The following is a 6845-nucleotide window of genomic DNA, read 5'->3' on the forward strand; positions in this document are numbered from 1 at the left end:
TACTGGTTGGTCAAATTACCTGTCAGTCTCTCCAACAACACTAAAGTTCCTGAAAGATAAATTATTTGTTAGTCTCACAATCTCAATACAACTTAAAGTGCAAATGGTGACCTAAGAACAATAGAGAAGACACATAGTAGCAATGAAACTAGGAAATTCTAGGGCAATCTCCTGTCATAGCGTCTAAACCTACACACCTAACATCACAGACAATCCGACTATCTATCACTTGTCAACTATATATCTAGACATGTAGAATATAAAGTTCTAGCAAATAACCAATCAATGTTCCTATGGATTGCTACCACATAGCAAACCATAAAATAATCACAAACATATATTAGGTGGTCTAAACATGCATATATAACTATAAGACATTCAATAAGACATACGGTGAACAATGATTAAAAATAAATCAGACTTAGCTATGCATACACATTAGATTAATGGCAATAAATTGTTTACAACAACGCCAATCCATCAATACGAGTCCATAAAACCGATAAAAGACCAAACTCGACAATAGTCATCAAACCTAAGTAGCACTGAGGGTGTGGAAAAAAAACATGTTCAATCAAGGTTGCAAAAGTCATTAGGCGGATCTTAGGGGGTGTTTGGGATTGCTTATTTTCACCAACTTATAACTTATTAACTTTTTGAAAAGTAATAAGTTGTTTGGGATTGCTTATATTGTGAGAGGAAAAGTTCCATAAGTTACAATGTTGTAAATTATTAACTTAATGAAAAGTTATAAGGAGGTAAAATAAGGAATCCCAAACACCCCTTTAGACGGGCAACTGGGGAATTGGTTGTAATCGTGGAGAGTACTCGGGCATAGTAAATATAAAGAAACTTATATTTGAATATTAATATATATCAAAATAAGCATAATTCAAGTCAAAAATGTATCCTTGCCAACTAGGAACCGCCTAGCCCGATTTTTAACTAACTTTTAGCCGACATGAGAATTATGTTTTACTTTTTAAGTCAAAATCTGCTCAATTTGACCAACTAGATTCGATTAAGTCGTCTCGACACCATGCCTTGAAGCGATTACTCGACGGGTACTCGGCTCTGTATACCTGTTTGTATAAAAAAATTGTTCAATGTATAAAACCATCAATAAAAGTTATTACTCGACGAGTACTCGGCCATGTAGACTTACTTTTACAACCATGTGTTCAATGTATAAAACAATCAATAAAACTTGTGAACATGATGTCAAATTAGTCTATTCAAACAAAGAATCAATAACCAAATCTTGATAGATGCTTGATTCTTGACCCCGGGCTTCACTTATTGATCCCGAATGCCCTATCCAACTCGAGATCGCCCAAAGAGCCCCAAAGGGGCAGCTGGAATCGAACTCCCTTGAATAGAATATGTTAAAACATATATAATCGGTTTTTATGGTTTTCAACCAAACTTTAGCGTTTTCGTGCATCACGAAGGCGGGCTCTTGACTTCTCGCGTGTCGCTGGCAACAAAATAGTGGCCGGCCACTTTCCAAGATTTCATGTTCCTTGCGCGTCGCTAGTCATGTCCTCTGGTTCTTCTAAACACGCAAAGAATCTGGACATGAAGTTGTCCATATTCATTACGAATCTAGACATCGATGCTAACTATATGTAACATCCCGAAATTTCCAAAATGATATTTATTATATTACTTAATAATAGAGGGAAAGTTGACTCGGGTTCGGGAAATAAATAATAGAGTAGGAGTTGGTATGAGTCGGGCTAGTGTTAGATTATTTGAGATGGGTTAAATGAGAATGGGCCTTAGGTCCATGGGCTTTAAGGGATATAAATATCCCCTAAACCACCATAAAACCCTAAACCTCATCTCTTTCCATTCTAATCTCTACACATTCAAAAACACACACACCATAAACGAGCAGGATCCGAGAGAGAGTAAACGTTAGTTGGTGCTAGATCGTCGTGACGAACCAAAGCAACAAGACCAGCTCGTGTTCGTAAGTTCGACTCGTTCAAGGTACGTTTACGGTTAGAAATCGTTCGTATAGGTTCGGTTTGATTTGAGAAATGGTAGATCTGAGTTTGTATGGTAAAAACGAATCCAACAAAGCTAAACTTACTGAAAATGGTTATGATTTGATGGGTTAATCGATTGATAAAAAGGACCCGTAACCTATATGCCTAAATCGCACCCTCTAAACATCGATGTTAGGTCAATTTGATAGTTGGGGTTTGTAGGCGCTGGTCAGACGATTCCATGGGTACCTAAATCGAGTTATTTGGTTAAGGAACGAAGGATTTAAGAGCGAACAGAACCTGCAGACGACAACTTCGCCTGCAAGCTAAGTTCGCCTGATGAACTTCGCCTAAAGCTAAGTTCGCCTAAGGTTTAACTTCGCCTAAAGCTAAGTTCGCCTAAGGTTTAACTTCGCCTAAAGCTAAGTTCGCTTAAGGTTTAACTTCGCCTAAAGTTAAGTTCGCTTAGAAAATAAATTAAAAAAAACCTAATGGAAAATGTGTTAAGACAGTTAATGTAAATAAAATTTTTCCAAGCTGACCTGGCAGCTCGACCCCAGCCAGGGGCTCTGCCCCTTGGACCCTGCTAGGGGCTGCCGCCCCTAGACCCCGCTGCCAGGGGCGCTGCCCCCGGACCCCCGTTCGTTGTGGGTAGTAGTTAAGACTGGAAAGATGATATGAGTAGTGATAGTTGTTTGATACGTGTACTTGTTATACAGTCAGCCGTGCACAGCTGAAGAAAGGGATTACGATTAACGGTGAACGTAACCGTGTTCAGGTGAGTTTCTAGCCCCATTCCTTGTTATGTTTTCGGGGCTGTGTGCATACTCGATGTGTTGTTAATACATTTATCCTAAGTGATAAGTGTATGTCATATGTGATATGTGTGATAGATATGAATGATTGTTTGTCGGTACGCGAACAATCTTCGGATATTGCGCGTACTGTCAGGTTAAAAATAAAGGTACGAATATTATATATCGAAGATGTATGAATATTTCAAATGAATACTTGTCGGGGCGTGAACGATCTTCGGATATTGCACGTAACGACAAGGGGTATGGTTGTTATATGAATGAGGTAAAGAATGCCTAGAGTGTTCTTATGTTATAATGTAAGTATGTGTATATAGGTACACGAATGGCATGTGAGTTCTACGTTCGACATAGTAAGTTAGGATGGTAAATCCCTCTAGCTTCTGTCGGACATAGACTCGGCTGGTGATGGCGTAGTTAAGGACTGCGAGCCTTATACGTGAAGTAGATGATATATGTAAACGTAGATAAGGACTGCGAACCTTATACGTAATGTAGATAGGCGTCAGCATAGGAAAGGACTGTGAACCTTATACGTGCTGTATTTGTAGCATAGGGGAGGACTGCGAACCTCGTACGTGCTATGAATTAGGTTGCAACATAGGGAATGACTGCGAACCTTGTACGTGTTGTGGATGTATTTCAGCATAGGAAAGGACTGTGAACCTTATACGTGCTGATTTTGTAGCATAGAGGAGGACTGCGAACCTCGTACGTGCTATGAATTAGGTTGCAACATAGGGAAGGACTGCGAACCTTGTACGTGTTGTGGATGTATTTCAGCATAGGAAAGGACTGTGAACCTTATACGTGCTGATTTTGTAGCATAGGGGAGGACTGCGAACCTCGTACGTGCTATGAATTAGGTTGCAACATAGGGAAGGACTGCGAACCTTGTACGTGTTGTGGATGTACTATGGTATAGGGAAGGACCGCGATCCTTGTACGTACCATAAATGGTGAACATAGGTAAGGACTGCGAACCTTGTACGTGTTCACGACCTTGAGTACAGGTATAGACGGTGAACTATGAACGTACTCTCGGTAGACTGAGGTTAGTGATTGTAGATATGTATGTATGTATGGTAGCAAGTATGTATGTAGAACAGAAGGGTAACTAGTGAAGTATGGATATGTATCTACGGATATGTGTGTATGTGTATGTATTGTACGGCGTTCGATTAACTAGAACTCACTCAGCGTAGCTGACTTTTAGTATGCACGCAGGTGAGCTGATTATAGAGTTAGCATGAGGATGACACACGGCATGGATTGAACGGCTGGCATCTGAAGAAAGAAGTAAAGATGTTTTAAATATAAAGTTTTGTGTTATGGTATCAAAGAAAAGATTTAATGTTTTGTAACAAATGATTGATGTTTTATATTCCGCGAAAAGTTTTAATAAACTCTGATTTGAAGAACTGTGTTTATGAGTAAATCCGACGCTAAAGTAGGGTCACCGGGTTCGGGGCCTTACACTATATGCATCAAACTCCCATTTTTAATCTCTTTTCAATCTTTAATCCCACATGTATGTTATTCTTCTCAAACATCTTCCGACAATACGGAATATTACATAAAAACCCCACAAAATATAACTAAATGTGTAAATATCAAATAATAACTAAAAATGATAACTAAATCGCAGAAAATAAAGGAAAAATATAGAGAGTTGTATGTGCACTTTACGTCACGACACATCATCGTACATCTACTTATTTACTTTTTTATGTTCACCTACCCCTAAAGATTGTCTTTTAGTCTCAAAGTAAATGATACTTGAACACGTATATACTTTTTATGCTTGTGTAACTCATTATTTGTGCACTTTTTTCGAACTAAAATAGATAATGTGTGTAAAGCAGTTATAATGTCTCATCTCTCTTACTGAAACACTAATACGATCTTTGTTATAATCATTAATCACATATACTATAACTATCAAATACGTAATTCATTTGTTGTGTATCTACTTATTTACTTTTTATACTTACTAAGACACCGATAATGTGTATTTGTTATGATTCACATATTGTATAAGTATCAAATACATGAATCATTTGTTATGTATATGCTAATTTACTTTTTATCATTACGTACACCCAAGGATAAACCGTACACAACAAGAATAGGAGATTGAGAGCGTGAAATCGAGAAGATCGCCCCAATTTGGTGAGCGTAGGAGCGAAACAAAGAAAAGGTAGAGAGAAGTGGGGGCGTTTTAGGGAAGGATGGAGGAGTAGGAACACCATCCGCCTAACTTGGTACAGGAGTAGGATGATGAGGGAGATAAAGCTCCATATCGTATGCCCTAAATATTGTCTTTTCGTCATAACATAACTGATACTTGAATGTGCTATCTACTTTTTACACTTGCGTAACTTATGATTTATGTACTTTCTTGAACTAGAATTGATAATGTGTAAAAGTAGTAGCAAGATGTGAATTTGTTATGATCACAATATGATGAAAAGGAATAATATCCACACAATAATAATCAATAATCACCATAATATGCATAAACTTCACAGAAATAACAGATTTACAAACCACAATTATACAGACAATATGCAAGACTTAAGATTTTATCACTAATCCCAAAAGAAATAAAAAGAGAGACATAAGTTAATGATGATGAACATCTAGAAGCTAAGCAGATGCAGTAGCAGGAGCTGCTTCAGAATTCTTAACAATACAGGCATGGAGACCATCCTTCTTAGCACCCACAAACTTGTCTACCACCACTCCATTCTTAAAGAACAGGAATGTCGGCATTGCTTCCACTGAATACTCTTGCGCAACACTCTGTAATCAAACCGTCAACGATTGTCAATCCATAAGTAAAATCTACTAAATTTAAAGGAAAAAAAAACATAAGAGCATATTTGGGTGTGTAATATTACCTCAACTTCATCAACATCCACCTTCAGGAAGGTAACATGTGGCATCTTCTTAGCAAAATCAGCAACCACCGGTGCAATCACACGACAAGGACCACACCATGATGCGGTGAATGTGACATCTGCCCCGATCCGACCCGACCCAGGTACCCGTTTCTCTGACCCGATCTCTTTCTTGTATGATTTAATATTTATTTATACTTATATTTTACTTTTAATAATAATAATATACTTTTCCTTCCCGCCTCTCTCTCTTTTCCTTCCCGCCGTCCCGTCTCTCTTCTCTCTTTCCGCCTTCTTTTCCCTCTTGTCGCCGTCCCGCCCTTACGCCTTGTTTCCCTCTTTTTCTTCTAACTCTTTGCTTGTCCTTTGTTCCTTCCCGCCTAAGGTTGTCTGCGCAGCTCCTCACGCCAGACTCCTTACAAGGAATCCTGCGTGAAGACCACCTGTTTCAGCGATACGCGAGATGAACTCTTCTCGCAGCGCGCTAAGAATTGTAATTCTTCTCGCAGCGCGCGAAGGACGGTAGTTCTTCCCGCGACGCGCTAAGGATTTGTAGTTCTTCTCGCAGCACGCTAAGAATCGTAGTTCATCCCTCGACGCGCGAAGAATTATAGTTCTTCCCGCGGCGCGCTAGGAATTTTAGTTCCTCCCGCGGCGCGCTAAGAAATGTGATTCTTCCCGCGGCGCGCTTAGAAATGTAGTTCTTTCCGCGACGCGTTAAGGTTAGTTCTGTCTGCCTTCGCGCTCGCGCTCTCTTGACCTTCTGTGTCTGCCTTCGCGCCTTAGCCTTCTCGCGCTGAATCCTTCGAGTTTTCTTCTGTTTAAATCTAGCCGTTTGCTTTTGTGTTGTCTTATCTTTTGAGCTGTTGACCTAATCTGCTTTATGTCTGAAAAGTTACTTTCGGCGCAGCATGCGCACCAACCCCATTGGTTGACAGATAAAGTGACTGACATAATCTTTTGAGATCTGCTTTTTCCATGCTTGACCAGTACCTTTTTCTGATTCGCCCATGCTTTTTACTGTTCCCTGACAGCTTTATCTTGCCTCTGCAGCTGCCATATCTTTTGATATCTTTTGCTTTTGGAATCTTTTACTTTTTGAGATCTTTTCCCCTTTTTCTAGGGATTGTGTT

General features: G+C 39.3%; 1 long non-coding RNA gene across 1 annotated transcript; it reads right to left on the minus strand.

Annotated features, from left to right (window-relative positions):
* Positions 1 to 5303: 5303 nt before the first annotated feature.
* Positions 5304 to 5836, minus strand: LOC143543701 (uncharacterized). The gene is made up of 2 exons (XR_013137127.1): positions 5713 to 5836; positions 5304 to 5614 (listed from the first exon to the last, which is right to left on the minus strand). It is a non-coding gene; the product is annotated as an uncharacterized LOC143543701 (long non-coding RNA).
* Between the last annotated feature and the right edge of the window lie 1009 nt (positions 5837 to 6845).

The sequence above is a fragment of the Bidens hawaiensis genome, unplaced genomic scaffold (genome assembly GCF_021521415.1).
Source record: "Bidens hawaiensis isolate Kalapana, Puna unplaced genomic scaffold, B.hawaiensis_p1.1 tig00013251_1, whole genome shotgun sequence".
NCBI classification, from domain to species: Eukaryota; Viridiplantae; Streptophyta; class Magnoliopsida; order Asterales; family Asteraceae; genus Bidens; species Bidens hawaiensis.